This window comes from Mus caroli, unplaced genomic scaffold (assembly GCF_978045245.1).
Source record: "Mus caroli unplaced genomic scaffold, Mus_caroli_1 scaffold_1, whole genome shotgun sequence".
Classification (NCBI taxonomy): domain Eukaryota; kingdom Metazoa; phylum Chordata; class Mammalia; order Rodentia; family Muridae; genus Mus; species Mus caroli.
The window spans coordinates 155,166,327-155,182,344 of record NW_028227256.1 but is presented as its reverse complement, the minus strand read 5'-3'; the positions used below and the strand labels follow the sequence as shown (position 1 = coordinate 155,182,344).

At 42.2% G+C, this 16,018-nt stretch overlaps 1 pseudogene; it reads right to left on the bottom strand.

Moving 5' to 3' along the window:
* Positions 1-8,225: 8,225 nt before the first annotated feature.
* LOC110304881 (large ribosomal subunit protein eL38 pseudogene) lies at positions 8,226-8,438 on the bottom strand (annotated as a pseudogene).
* Between the last annotated feature and the right edge of the window lie 7,580 nt (positions 8,439-16,018).

The window sequence follows — 16,018 nt, the reverse complement described above, 5'->3', positions numbered from 1 at the left end:
CTCTGTCACTCATCTGCCATGAGGTGGCATGTGTGCAGAAATGATGCACCCTACCCATGCCCCTCAACACCTCCAGAAGACAGGAAAGCTGCCCACAGAGTAATGAGTTCGGGAGAGCTGGCCCTGCCCCTCACCAGCTGCAGCACTCTGGAGACCAAGCCCTGAACCTGGCCTAGACATCGACAGAGCTGACCCTGGTTGGGGGTTGGGAGGTGAGCTAACCTGAAGATTGAGAGCATGGGAGAATTGGCCCCACCATTCCTCTGCCATGAGGTAGACTGCAGGGGATGAAAATGATGCCACCCCCACCCTTCACTGCCTGCAGCTGTTGGAGAAATGACCTTGAGGTAACAAGAGTAGATAAGCTAGCCCTGTTCCTTGCTAGCTGTAGCACTTGGGAGAATGGGCCCTGCAACTCACCTGAGCAGCATAGTAGAGCTGGCCCTGGTTGAGATGCAGGTGAGCCAGCCCTGGGAGCGAGAGCATGGGAGAGCTGGCCCTGATATCCCTCTGCTGTGAGGTGGTGGGTACGGGGATGATGCCCTCCCACTCCCTTGCCACCTGCAGTAGCCAGGAGAGTTAGCACTGGGTTCATGAGAGTGGGATACCTAGCCCTGCTTCACTGGCTGTCGTGCTCTGGAGAGTGGGCTCTGCACCTCTCCTGGGAACACGGGAGAGCTGGCTCTGATGGCAAAGGCACAGTGAGCCAACCCCAAGAGTATGAGAGCAGGAGAGCTAAACCAGCCTCTCACAGGTTGCAGCACTTGGCAGAGTGGATCCTTCACCTTGACTGGGCAGCACAGTCCTAAAGGCATGAGAGCAGGAGAGCCATGAGGCAGTGAGTGTCCCTGCCTTCTGCTGATGGCAACTTTGAGTGGACTCACTGGAGCAGTGCTGCAGAGCTTGTACTGGTGGTGTGGATTAGGAAGAGCTCAACAGCTCAGCTACCACCCAGGCCCAGATCCAGGGTGATCTGAGATGGTCCACCCCAATGTCTACGTCATCTGTGAACAATTGTAGTGAATGACAGGACTAGTCCTGCTGATCCAAAGCTGCAGGATCTCCATGGGGATAACTGGGAGGAGGCCCAATAAGACCCAATATTGATGATGTCACAGAAGCCAGAGAGACCTCAAACCAGACCAATGACTCACTGCAATGAACATTTGCAAGTCAAGATGTATGGACAGAGGGATATATTGTGGGACATACTGAGACATACTGCAGCTTCCACAACGGGATGTTCTCTATGCTTTATTTTGGTGGTGGTAGTGGTGGTGGTGGTGGAATAGTGTGTGTTTTATTTTAGGGGGAGGCTGCAAGGATGAAGGGCAGGTATGAGGGCACAGGGAGATGAGCAAGACTAGGGTGCATGACTTGAAATTCACAAAGAATGAAATTTTTAAAAGTAATTCTGGACACAATAATTCAATAAATAATGATGTCTTGTGTACTCTAGAAAAAAAAATCAGCCAGGCAGTGGTGGTGCACGCCTTTAATCCCAGCACTTAGGAGGCAGAGGCAGGCAGATTTCTGAGTTCGAGGCCAGCCTGGTCTACAGAGTGAGTTCCAAGACAGCCAGGGCTACACAGAGAAACCCTGTCTCGAAAAACCATAAATGTTATAACTAACTAAACTACGATGTACATGAAACATAAGTAAAGATATGCAGTTCTCTCTCTCTCTCTCTCTCTCTCTCTCTCTCTCTCTCTCTCTCTCTCTCTCTCTCTCTCTCTCTCTCTCTCTCCCTTCCCATAGCTCTATTCTCTGGTACTTTAGGCCTCCTTTCTCTTTCTCTAAAACCCTCTCCCTTCCCCACCATGCAGTTACTTTTCACCATGTGGCTAAGTGACTTCTTAGTCTGCTTAACTCAAATGGCATTGCTTTCTTCTTCTTCTTCTTCTTCTTCTTCTTCTTCTTCTTCTTCTTCTTCTTCTTCTTCTTCTTCTTCTTCTTCTTCTTCTTCTCCTCCTCCTCCTCCTCCTCCTCCTCCTTCTCCTCCTCCTCCTCCTTCCCCTCCCCCTCCCCCTCCCTCTCCCCCTCCTCCTCCTCCTTCTCATTCTTCTTCTCCTTCCTCTTCCTCCTCCTCCTCTTCTTTTTTCTTCCTCCTCCTCCTCCTCCTTGTCTTCTTTCCTCCATTCTCCTCCTCTGGACAACTGCTGATATTTACAGCTTGTCAGTCCTGGGGTTTTTCTTTCAAACTAATAAAATCATCCTCAGGCTTCCACTTGGATTCATGCTTAAATTCTTTTATTAATAAACAAAGACCCTGAGCAGTGAACACAAATTTCCCTGGTATCAGGTCCATACATGGATGCTACAGCAGCTTCTCAGAGGATAAAACCAATAACCGTACCTAGGGAGAAGGAAAACAGAGACAGCTTCAGTGTTTTTCTTGCAACGTCCTCTTCCCTAGGTTGTTTTCTATCCTTCTGTGGCTGGCAGGTGGCATGTGGTAGAAGGTAAATAATATATGTTTAACTCCCCGTCTTCTCTCTTTGAGCACAGGATTCTTTCAGGTTCCAGCGAAGGAAGGAAAACAGACAGAGGGACTTGATGGCTTAGGCCCACAGTCCCCAGGCACAAGAGCAGGAACCGCACTATCTTTGATTATGTGGTACCCAAGCAGTTGCTTTTCTGAGGAAAGGCGCCACACAAAACTGCTAAGATTTTAAGTCAGGATTAACTTTTTTAACAAGTTGATTACTAAGGACCTATTATTTCTGAAAAAAACAGGGAACCACAAATCCACTGACCAGGCTACAGTTGGGCAGGACAAGATAGTACCAAAGCCATTTTCTCCCTCCCAGTTTCTCTGTATGCTTCAAGAGAAGAGTGTCACTGACAACAGGCATACATCCACATTTACTCTCCTTCTCTCAGGAGTTCTTTTCCTACCGACAGCTTTTAGATAAGAGCCAAAGGGAGATGAGACTGAGATCCAGAGACGCCACTTACTATTCCCAGTTATAACTGATTATATGGGATACAGACTTCACTTTCTGCAGTGAGACCATGGGATTCCTTACTCCTCTGCTTCTTTGCTTCCTATTTGGGGCCTATGTACCTCAATGCACTTTCTCCTGCCTGAGTGCTACCATAGCAAGCCCCCAGACCCTATAGTCCTCCAAACCTTAGCACAACTGAGCCCATCATTAGAAGTACCAATCAGGCCATAAATGCAGCACACAGACAGCACCACCTGCCAAAATTGAAAACAAAGACCTAATTCATCAAAGCTCACAGTTCTGAGAAAGTCTCTAAATGTACTAACCTTGCTTTTTTGGCTTTGGGCTAACTGTTCTAGTATATCAACCCGGAATGTGGTTTTGTGCTTAAAAGCTCACCCTAAGAAAAGGCTCTGGCTGATTGGTGGTGGCACACACCTTTAATCCCAGCATTCAGGAGGCAAAAGCAGTCAGCTCTCTGAGTTGGAGTTCAGCTTGGTCTACAGAGCAAATTCACAACAGCCATGCTCTGCAAAGAAACCTTGTCTCCAAAAAGGGGAGGTCTCAGGCATACACTAGGATCCTGAACACCCAATGTAGTCACTTGCTGACTGATAAAGACTTTCCATTTTCTTAAACCTGTGTTCAAGTAATCTCTGATGGATACCCATAACACTAGTATCTCCTGCTATCTGCATGCTAACATAACTTTAGTGCTTTTTTTTTAAATTAATTGTTCACATTTAATCAGTAAGGTACATGAATCTCATGGGGATTCATGCCCTGGCTTTGTGAGGATGTCCAAGACTCATTTTATCATGGACCACCATATCAAGCTCACCATAGTCAGAAAGTAACCATGGGCCTCTGTTACCATCTTGGTGTACCATCTGATGGTGTCAAGAGTCATGGGACTTGTCCACCATCTTGTTTAATGACTTCATTGAGATGGCAGCAACTATGTGACTTTGTCACCCTGTTAGTTAATGCAATTACATGGTATAAACCAAATTAGCAGCACCCATAAAACTCCTGGACACCACTGAGCCTTCAGGGCATTGCTATACTCCTAGAATTTCCAACCCATCCACCAGGCAGACAAGTATCCCAATTCTCTTCTCTTTTTGGTCTTTATCTTCTTAGATGCCTAGTAGGACCAGAAAATAGAAGACCCAGGTGGGCACTGTTGCCATGAGATAAGTTCAATGCATTTCCTACACCAGATTAAGAAAGTCATGCCAGGCCTCCATGGTGTGTGCTTTGATTCATTGATTCGCATGATATAATTTTTAAGTTATGGGGTTGGGGCTTAGAGTCTCCTCAGCCATATGCCCCCCAACACTGGCTAGCTAACAAAAGGAACTGGCGGCTTAACCTGGAAACTCATGAAAGCTGCTGGAGCCCAGGGTCAAATCTTGAGAAATCTTCAATCCCTATAAGGACTCAAAGGCTAGTGCCCAGTGCTAGACAAGCCACCACTACTCATCAGCTTCTACAGTCGAGGCATGATCAGACTACTTGGTCCAGAGACTAGATAGAGATGAGAGATCTACTGGGTCTTAACAACGCCTGTCTGGCATCCAGGCTTGTTTTCCTCTGAGATAGAGTGCTCTTTCCCTCCTCAAGGCTCCTTTGCGCCACATTCGTTGTCTGCTTTTGTTTCTGCCTCCATCACACCCTCGACACCACAGCTTTTGTTCTCACATTGTGTGGTTAGTGGCACAGAGAGGCTTAGGGAAAAGAACATTCTGGCATCATCTCCCACCAAGCTCTTTTAGATTTTCTTTTTATCATCTCTGTTGTTTGTTTTCCGTGCTCAGTATTCCCTAGATTATGGGGATCTAAATCCAGCTACATGTGATAAATTACAATATGGCTGTCCTAATCCAGGCAGCTGACTGATAGCTTTCCTTAATTAGAAAATTCATCCCGAGTGCTATTGAGCTTGCCTCCTATCTAGACTGAGAAATGTAATGTGGACTGATTATCATTTGGGAAAAAGGGCTCAGAAACAATGTTTAATGAGAATATTGGAGTTTCAACCCAGAAGGAAGCCAAACTTCTTGATATATAAAACCACTAGAATTTGACTGGTTTCCCTGGCACATAAGGGCCAACATTTATTCTAAATGTTCTTTTGGATGGTAGGTCCTGCACAGGCATGCTAAGACTAACCAGGAAAAATACCTTATCAAGTTCACAGGCAATCAGAGTCATGTAGAATCATGTAGGTGAAAGTGAGTTCTCCTCCCTCTGTATCAATAATGAAGGATGACAACACAGGAATCTCAGATCTCCAGAAGTAAGGGTGACTAGTCTGACAGACCTCCCCTTTCCTCATGGTCACTAATGAAGAAGGAAGGAGGGAAGGAAAGAAGGAAGGAAGGAAGGAAGGAAGGAAGGAAGGAAGGAAGGAAGGAAGGAAGGAAGGAAGGAAGGAAGGGAGGGAGGGAGGGAGGGAGGGAGGGAGGGAGGGACGGAGGGAGGGACGGAGGGAGGGACGGAGGGACGGAGGGAGGGAGGAAAGGTAATGGGGACATTCTAGGGCAAGAATGCGAAGAATACACAAAAGACGCTCTAATATATGTTTCTTTTGTCTTACAGAGAGGCAATAATATATTGGTTTGATAACAATCCTGGAGACAAGAAATGTCTGATGATTTTCCATACTCCAGTGTAGTGATAATTCTGGAATTTTGGTGTCTTTAAAAAATCACAGAAATATCATGACTCTGTTTTTATTTTCATCCCAGGTGTAATGATATGAGGCTGCTTCAGACTGTTCATAGCAGCTGACTATGATTTGCCTCATGCTCGAGCAGAGGCATAGTTTTGCCACCTACAGTTAGTTTCTGCAATTGTGTGGTATTTGAAATTCTGGAAATTTTTCAGAGCCTATAAATTCCAGAGCCCCAGTAGTTAGGGTGTATGGTTGTTGGTCATTTAGAGGGGTTAGTTTGTTAGAAGTTGTGCCCAAAGGGAAATAAGAAAAAAGAAATTAAATTCAGGGAACTCTTTCCCTCTACCCTCTACCCTCTACCTTTCTCTCCTACCTAGTGATAAGGGATGAAACCAGGGGGATAGAAGGTGGGAAAAAGAAGAATCCACAAAGTGGCAAAGACCAGCTACACACAAGGAAGAAACAAGGAGAAAGAAGTTAGATTTGGCGATCTCTATCTCTCTCCCTTTACCTTTCTTTCTCTCCTATTTCATGATGGTGGGTTGGGAAACAGTAGAATAAAGGGTGGGGAGAAGAAGAACCCACAAAGTAGCTAAAGTGGGCAACACTCCAAGCAAAATGGCCTAAGTTACACTAGATGATTCTTTAAAAATAGCCTATGGTGGAAATATCTATCAATATCATATTAACCTACTATTCAATCTCTTTATAGAAGGGAGAGTATTTAATACATTTTTGTGGGGTTTTTTTTCTTCGTTTTGTCTCCATTTTGAAGCATGGGTATAGGTTTTCAAACAGCTGGCTACCCAAAGTCCAGCCAGAAAAGGTGTCAGATTAGAAACTAGTAAAGGCAGGTATTCCTGTTGGCCTGATCATCCTTGGTTGTGGGTGCTAGATGACACTCAGCTTATAAAATTTAAATTTCAGAGGGTGACCTTTCAGAATCAAATGGTTCTGTCTCTGATAACACTCTAAAGGAGAAAAAAAATGTTTCATGGCCCCTTGTCAATCCTCATTCTGTATTCATAACCCAACTGATGACACGACTCGTCTGGACAAATCTGTATATGTTATAAGGTGGACAGCACTTTGAGTCCAGCATCACTGAGCCCAGCAAGTCTCCTTCCAGCAAATACCACTGAGTTCCTTCTCTCACTTCTCTGATCCTTTAGAAAAAGTAGTCATTTGCTATATTCTTCAGTTCTTCAGAGGAGAAGAGCAAATGCCTTTTGTGTATATTATATTCATAAAATATAAAGTACTGTTACGGTCACTGAAAAACTGGCTCTGAAGATGAAATTTGGCCCTCCCCACTTTAGACTCAAGCATGTGTGTTTAGAAGTATACTCCAGGTGGGATCCTCAAGCTGCTGCTATGTGGGGAGGCGGAGAGAAAAGGGGGTGCGGGGAATTTCAAAAGATGGGAAAGGCGCTTCCCTTTTATCTTAGCCCCTATCCTGTTGATTTCTGGACCAATGCTTCTTTCTCGGACGAAGAACATGAAGACGCTGCTTTATCTAACAGTCACCTCGGAGGAAACGCCATGGTTCTTCCACAAGGGAGATATATGGCCCGGCGTCTTGGATCCTGAGATCTGTGCGAGATCCCGGCTTTGCGCCCTGTCCGCCCTGGAGCTGGATTTATCATCAGTTTAGAATAGCATGGCTACGATGTGTGGTGCGGATGGATGGACGAGCCCCGCAAGTGCAAACAGGACAGTTCAGGTTACCTGCCAAAACAGCCACCAATGCAACGGCTCTCCAAGATCAGGCCTAGGTCGATCATTGACCTGGCTAAAAGCACCAAGAAGGTCTGGATCATTGTGGTGCCTCTCTCCAGAAAATGATGACAAAAATTGAAATCAACCAGCACACCAGGATCCTCTGTGGCAAGACCAAGATAATAATGGGGGCCACTGTCATCTGGTACTGTGGTTCCTTCACGGCAACAGTGGCTGGTGGGTCCTGGATTTATAACACCACTTCCGCTATCACAGTCAAACCCGCCATCAGTTTGAAGGAAATGAAGACCCATAAAAGTGTTACCGTTTGAGCATCCCTGGCCTGGAGAGAGAGAGAGAGAGAGAGAGAGAGAGAGAGAGAGAGAGAGAGAGAGAGAGAGAGAGAGAGAGAGAGAGAGAGAGAGAGAGAGAAAACCAAATATCCTAAAAGTAAACAACTTAAGAACAAGTGGGTAAGCTGTTTCCGACAGAGAGAAACATGAGGTGCCGGTACTAGAAGCAGTTACTGGGATGCTCTCCCGTGGAGAGGACAGAGAAGACTTTCTGTCTAAAAGATCTCTCCATCTGTAACACCAGTATAATTGTTTCAACAGGGCTCTTTCAGTTAGTTTCTCCAGGATGTTGTAAGCATGCATTTGATGATGTTTTTGCTATGTATCTGTTGCTGCCATGTATCTGCTACTTATAATCACTCAAACACAAACGCACAGCTACTATATCATGCTGTAGAGTATACAAAGCACAAAGAGATGGTTGACTTTCATGTGTTTCTATGGAGTTTTCCTGGGAGCTTACAAAGCCTCATATTTTCTTTTCGACTTTTCAGGGTTTTTAATAGTCACATGCAGAGGTCTGCTTCATTTCAGCGCCTTCATTGCCAAATCTGGGGGTAGGGACTGTTTCAGTTTCTCTGCCTTCTCTTTGTCTGTGATAATCAGGGTGTAAAGGTACCTGCTACAGCGAACCTTGAACTTCACATTATCCTTGTTCTTCTTGATCTTGACAGATTTGGCATCCTTCTGCCGGGCTGTGAGCAGAAAGTCCTTGATTTCCTCGATTTTCTGAGGCATGGCAATGGTCACTCTGCTCTAGCGTCCGCACCCCAGCTGCGGACTGCCTCTAAAGCCTCATTATTTAACAATGTCTGTGTGGGTAACTTTTATTTATTATATTACCCTATGTATAGAGTTTGGACTCAACCTTCTTTGAATAAGATGGTATTTTTACTTGTTGTGTACTATGTCTCGTGGTATTAAGATGGAAATACAATAAAGGGGTAGCAGTAAGCAAGGATAATGTTAAAAGGATGTAAGGATGAACAGCTTTAGAAAAGAAGGATTTCCGTGAGAAGGATGAGAGAGCTGAAAAGGAAAGCAGAATTGGCCTTAGCAAGTTATGAAGGTCCGAGTGAGTTACAGAAGGTGTGTAAAAGTGAAACTTAGAGATGATGTATATGATCCTAAAATTTGTAAGGCCAGTGCTGAATATGTCCATATCAAAACTCTACTTTTGTTTACTTTTATTGAAATTAGATATTTTTTCACATGAAATATTCTGATGTATTAAATATTCTAATATTACTCTTTCTACTCCCCCAAGTTCCTTCCCATCCCCCCTCCCATCCAGACCCACACTGTTTCTGTCTCTCATTAGAAAAACAAAAGCAGGGAGGTGGGGGATAGGATATAGGACACTTCCAGGATAGCATTTGAAATGTAAATGAAGAAAATATCTAATAAAAAAAGTGAGTCTATGAAATATAAAGTACTTTTTCATTCCAGGTCACAATGTGACCTTGAGGATGTCATATAAACCTTTTTCAAATTAGAAAGAAAGAAAGAAAGAAAGAAAGAAAGAAAGAAAGAAAGAAAGAAAGAAAAAGAGAAGAGAAGAGAAGAGAAGAGAAGAGAAGAGAAGAGAAGAGAAGAGAAGAGAAGAGAAGAGAAGAAAAACAAACAGGATTCTATGGGAAAATAATAAAATATAATCAGATAAAACAATTGGGAAGCAAAAGCAGGCGGATTTCCGAGTTCGAGGCCTGCCTGGTCTACAGAGTGAGTTCCAGGACAGCCAAGGCTACACAGAGAAACCCTGTCTCAAAAACCAAAAAAAAAAAAAAAAAAAAAAAAAAAGATAAAGCAAAAACTAACACATCAGAATTGAACAAAACAATCAGAAGAAAAAGAGCCCAGGAGAAGGCACAAGAACAGAGATTCATTCACATACTCAGGAATCTCATAAATAGGGAGTTATATATGCAAACAATCTATATAGTTTTAAAAAGGGAGGAGAAAATATATGTGTGTGTATAAAATAAAATACAAATTATAAACAATAAGATAAATATTTTTTAAGTAAGGAGCCCTGAAATGATATTACAAAACAAAGAATCCCCAAGGATGCTTTAAGTTCATTATATGTTGACCATCTACCACTGGGCATGAAGCCTACTCTTATGAGGAGTTAAACCTCTACTTAAATCAATGGAGTTCTCTTAAGTTATTGACTGTTTCTTGGGAATAGTTACATGTATACGCTTGAATGGACAACATTTATGTCTAGTAAAGATGTATCTTAAACTGTTTTGGCTTTGTTCAAGCTTTTCCTAAACATTACATAGTACCAAAAGTACCAGGCTGCTATGCCTAAACTAGGTGGTCAATACCATACTTAAAGGCCTGCCTATACAATGTGGTCAAGAAGACTGAAAAGGACAGTATTTTGCCCCTTTGGCCTCTAAAATTAATTAAACTACAGGAACTACAAAGATGTTTCTCAAAATGTCCTCTATCCTTGATGATGTATCTGTCCTCTTATTCAAAGAAGCCATGGACACTCTACTAGGTGGACTTTAACCAATCAATGTCCAGTCTACAAAGACAGAGGAAATTTCCTCAATGCTTCCAAGAAAACCCACAGTCAAGTAATGCTTTTGACTTATTCCCCAAAGATGGAGCAACTGATAAAAGAATCTAGAGGAGCCAGGGTTTCTTCCTAATTCTAGTGGCATAAGGATCAGATTCTCTACTATCTTTGACAGTAAAAAATTAAAATGGTCGTTTGGCCACCTGCATGATCTTAAGCATCCAACAAAAAGCATAACCAAAGACTAAAATAATTGGTAATTTTAATAGTTCAAGAGATTGTAATGCCCAGCCGTTAGACTTAAATCCATAAGAGATGTTACTTAGATGCCAACTATCTCTCACTAATCATTTTCTTCTTGATAAGGAAAATGCTACCCAGACATAAGACATCATGTCTTTGGCTCAACTCAACACCACAGCACCTACCTGAAGCTGAGAGAAACAGGTCCTCTATAGTTTTAAGATAAACATCAAGTTGTGGTTATATTTCTTCTCTTTCCCTCTCTAGAACTCATGTGGATGGGACTTCATGCTGTGATTCTAGCAACTCCAGCAACTATCAAGGTGCTTGAAAGCAGACTCTGCCATGAAGGCCAAAAAGTAGCTACATGGTCTTCTGAGATCAGGACATTTTAATAGACTTATATATAAGCACTTTAAAAATATCCTCTGTTCTGGACTCTCCTTGTTATTTGCTAGGGTTTGTGTTAGTAATAACTCTTGTGTTCACTTCTCACTCATATCTCTATCCAGGCACAAGTCAAGGATTTCCTGTCCCCACTCCATAACTGACTGTTATAACAATCGATATATTTTTGGGACCCTTAAATAGGCCTCTTGGAGGAATATCCTGTCATAGCCAGTGCCTCTGTTCAGCTCAAATAAGCCAGATCTGTTTTTGCCCCAGTTTCCTAATGGCAATTTGGGTTACCTCATCAGAAGGGAGAATGATTAAAAAGGGTGATAGAAATTGACAGCTCAGTGCAGGGACCCTGAAAACAACAGGTTCAAAAATGCCCTCGGGGGACTGGTGAGATTGCTCAGTGGTTACGAACACGGGCTGCTCTTCCAGAGGTCCTGTGTTCAATTCCTAGCAACTACATGGTGGATCATAACCATCTCTAAAGGGATTGATGCCCTCTTCTGGCATGACTCCTACATTTAAAAAAATACATAAATAAATAAATGAAAAAAGAAGAAAACTCAGAGAGAGAGAGAGAGAGAGAGAGAATCTTAGTTCTTGCTTGGTGGGATATGCCTTTAATCCCAAAACTTAGGAGGCAGAAGCTAGATCTCTGATATCAATGCCAGCCTTGTCTACAGAGTGAGTTACAGGATAGCCAGGACTATGTAAAGAAACCCTACCTTTAAAATGGGAGAGGGGGAGAGGGACAGAGGGAGGATGGAAGGGAAGAAGAGAGGAAGGAGAGAAGAGAAGAGAAGAGAAGAGAAGAGAAGAGAAGAGAAGAGAAGAGAAGAGAAGAGAAGAGAAGAGAAGAGAAGAGAAGAGAAGAGAAGAGAAGAGAAGAGAAGAGAAGAGAAGAGAAGAGAAGAGAAGGCCAGGATAGGAGTTCTAGGTGAGTTGTTTGATTGCTGGTTTGCTTGTTTGGTGGTGGTGGTGGCGGTGGTGCTGCTGCTGCTGCTGCTGCTACTGCTGGTGGTAGAGGTGGTGGTGGTGGTGGTGTTTTGTTATTAGTTCTTTGAATTTTTCATACAATAAGTATTGAGCAACTTTTCCAAGATCCACCAGTTCTTCCCTACCCACCCAACTTTCTTTTATTCTTAGGGCAATCAATACCAATTTGTGCTGCCCAAATATTCTTGGATGTGGCATTCCACTGGAGCATGATCAACTTGCCAGGGACTACATACACTCTTTGAGAAAACTGAGAGTCCTAAATGAGAAGCTCTGCCTAGAAACCACACATGAAGGTGAGAATTAAAACTCCACCAAGACAGCTTTGGAGCTGGATCTCTAGATTACAGTAACAATGGCTATGTATATGCATGTGTGTGTGTGTGTGTGTGTGTGTGTGTATTCTCCACCTTCAGCACATCTCCTAAATGATTTTGGAGTTATCTCTTCAGAGGCAAGAATGAAATATCACCAGTAAAGGCCCATTAGGAAAAAATTTCTTCACTCTGGTCAAGAAAATGAGAGAAGTACTATTCCAGTGGGTCAGGTCAATGATATGGCTAAGAGAATACCCATGAGGAAGGTGGGACCATCCCTAGGAAGGTGGGTTTACCTTAAGCCCTGTTTAAAAGAATAGTTACTGCTTTAATGGGATAATATACTCTCCTTCCCAGAATCCCTCTCACCCTTGGCACAGAAGCTTAGAGAGCTCTAGCCGTAGTTTCACAGGTCTTTCCACTTTCTGGAATTACTCGGAGAAGCATGCCTCCTTTGATAGCTCTATGATATGCAACCTTTCCCTGGTACCTTGGAATTCCTCTAAAGCCCTCCTCGCCACTCACCATGTGGCTGCCTGTCCTCCACATTGCTAGCAGACCTCATCCCAGCTTAACTCAAATGATGTGGCTTCTAATTTTTTTCTCTTCTCCATTCTCCTCTTCTAGAAAGCTGCTAAAATTTACAGCTTGCCTGCTCTGAGGTTGTTCTTTTAGGTGCTAATAAAATTGTCTATGTGTTTGAAAGCAAAATAAGAATAAAATTAAAATGAATAAGCAAATAAAGATATCCATGGACATATACTACTTCAGAACACTTACTCTATGGAACCCATAACTGAAGACATTTCTTAATTCCAAAAAGAAGATTTTAGTGCAGATAGGTACCATGGGATGTCCAAAGTGAGGCAGGAAGAGAAAAATGACCAAAAAATGAAAGTTAAACAGGAAACCAGGCTAATATGGTAAAAAATAAATCTTCATGTAACAATAGTATGAAAAATGAGTGCATTTCACAATTACCATGGAATGACATATTTTACGGACTACATACCAGTTTTCTAAAAGCAGGTTTTTAGATAAATATATATAACAGGCAGTTATGAATAAAGAGACACAAAGTGGCATTATATATCTCAGATGAGTTCAAGAGCAGTGTACAAGACACAAGAGCCAAAGAGAGCATACACTGGCAAAACAAACAATGAGCCAAAAGCTTTGACAATAGAATTGCCAAAATTGAGTATTAACACTTACTGAGCACTGTGTGAGTCATAATCTAAGATCTTTTCTCTTACTAACTCATTTAATCTTCATCAGAAGCCAGCGAGATAGCACTGCTACTAGCAATCATGTTATTATCACCAGTTTACATGAAGCAACTGAGATGCAATGTATGCCAGAATTATAAATATAAATGTCACTGATAATATAAGGCAATGACTAATAAAACTAAGAGCAGAAACAAAGAAATCAGCAAATGCAGTTAAAAACTTTAAATGCACCTTCCAAATCTATTAAGTCAAGAATGTGCTTAAGGGATCCTTGAGTTCACAATTAGACTAAAAAAGAGACAAAAGACTCTTGTTTTCAGAACAATACTAACTAACAAATGCAGAAGAAAATAAGTCCACAGCTAATAATGGAATTCTTCAGGTAAAGACCATTAGTCTATAATAAAATTGCTGAAAGAAGGGGGATGAGAAATTGAATAGCTAATGGTCTTAAAGTAATATCCCACAGCTTTGACTCTGAGGTGGAAATGACTTATTTATTTCAAAGGGTAGAAAGCACATAGCTTTATGATAAAAACAGTGCACAAGTGCATACCACCTCAATGAAGTTCCCAGTGAAGAGATGGACTGGCACCCTGTGCCTCTTCACATGCTGCAATAGAAAGAACACCAGTTTTACCAGAACACAGAGAAATTATGTGGAATGTGAGAAAGCTGCAGTGTCTACAAAACAAAACGAGATCACTGCGGTGGGTTGAATACACTTGGCCCAGGGAGTGGCATATTAGGAAGTGTGGCCTTGTTGGAGTAGATGTGGCCTTGTTGGAGGAAGTGTGTCACTGTGGGGATGAGCTTTGAGACCCTCCTCCTAGCTGCCTAAGGAAAGTATGACCCTGGCCTCCTTTGTATGAAGATGTAGAACTCTCACCAACTCCAGCACCATGCCTGCCTGGACACTGCTGTGCTTCCTGCCATGATGTTAATGGGATGAACCTCTGAACCTGTAAGCCAGCCCCAGTTAAATGCTGTGCATTATAAGAGTTGCCTTGGTCATGGTGTCTCTTCACAGCAATGGAAACCCTAAGACAGTTGCTTATAGGACTCTAGGTCAAAATTTAAAGTAGAACAGATATCAATGTATTGAAGAAAATATTGATTGCCTTAATTGGTAATGTTCGGTTCTATTTGTAACTTACACATCAGAAAACCAGAAATAAGAAAACACTTTAAATCAATGAAAGGGTCAACTGAAAAGACTCACAAGAGCCATTTTAATGAATTCCCTTACAACAGAAATATGACAAAGATGTTCACTATTTCTGAAACCACTTTACATAGTTCTTGATGTTTTGGCCAATGGTAAATGAAGGTTACAAGAGAAAAATCAAAACTGTCATTGTTTTCAAATAACAAACAATGGAGGCTAATTTCATAAAAAACATACTAAAAACCATTAAGCCATAAATTTCAAATGATGGATTAAAAACCCAATACTTGCGGGTGATTTAGTATTGTTCAGATAAACTCTCCAACCAATTAACATAAATTTAATGGAATTACAAGCAAAATTTCAGCAGAATTTTTAACATCTCATCAAACTAACTCTAAAATAAGGAAAGAAAACAAACACCATGAGTAATGTAGATTATTTTGAAGAAAAAATAAAAGAGCAGGAGCAGTCATCTATTAGAATCGATTTAGGGCTGCTGTAACAAATTGTTTCAACAAGATGGCATAAAACAACAGGCCTTTATTCTCTCAAAGTTCTGCAAACTTTACATCCAAACTCAAGATGTTGGCAGGGCCACAGTCTATCTGGAAGCACTGTGGGAGAATTCACACCCTGACTGTCCCAGGATCTGTGGAGTGCTGATATTTCTTGCTTTCCTTGACTTGTGGCTACATCCCTCCAGGCTCAGCCTCCATCTTCACATTGTCTCTCCTGTACAGCCAGGTCTTCTCCTCTTCTCTCTTATAAAGGTTCTTGTGATTATAGTAGGACTCACTCAGTTAATCTAGGATAAGACCCTTTGCTTAATTACATCTATAAAGACTCTTTCCTATGAAAGATGATTTTACAGGAGCCAAGGACCTGGATCTGTACATGTTTTTTGAGGGAGACCAACATTTAACACAGTGCACTCTCTCTAACACCTATGAGACACAGTGTGAACCCCATGTTCTAGTTCTGTCATACTTATGCAACCATTCCAAAGGTCCAACAAAACAAAATAAAATGCAGAAAGAGTTCCAAACTGGAAATTGAGTTTATGTGATAACTGATGGCATACCTGGATTTCTGTTGCTGTCATGAACACTATGTCCAGTAACAACTTGAGGATGAGAGATTTTATTTCAGCCTATGCTTCCATATTTATCATCAAGGGAAACCAGAGCAGGAGCTGAAGGCAAAACTGAAGACGAGATCGTGGAGAAATGCTGCTTACTGGCTTGCTCCCTTTGGCTTGCTCAAACTTTCTTACACCTACCTTCCCCAGGGATAGGACCTCCCACAGTGCTCCAGCCCCCCCCCCCATAAACCAGCAACCCATAACATGCCTGATGGAGGGTGTTTCTTGGTTGAGATTCTGCCTCTCCAGATATGGCATAGGTTTGTGTCAAGTTGACAAGCACTAA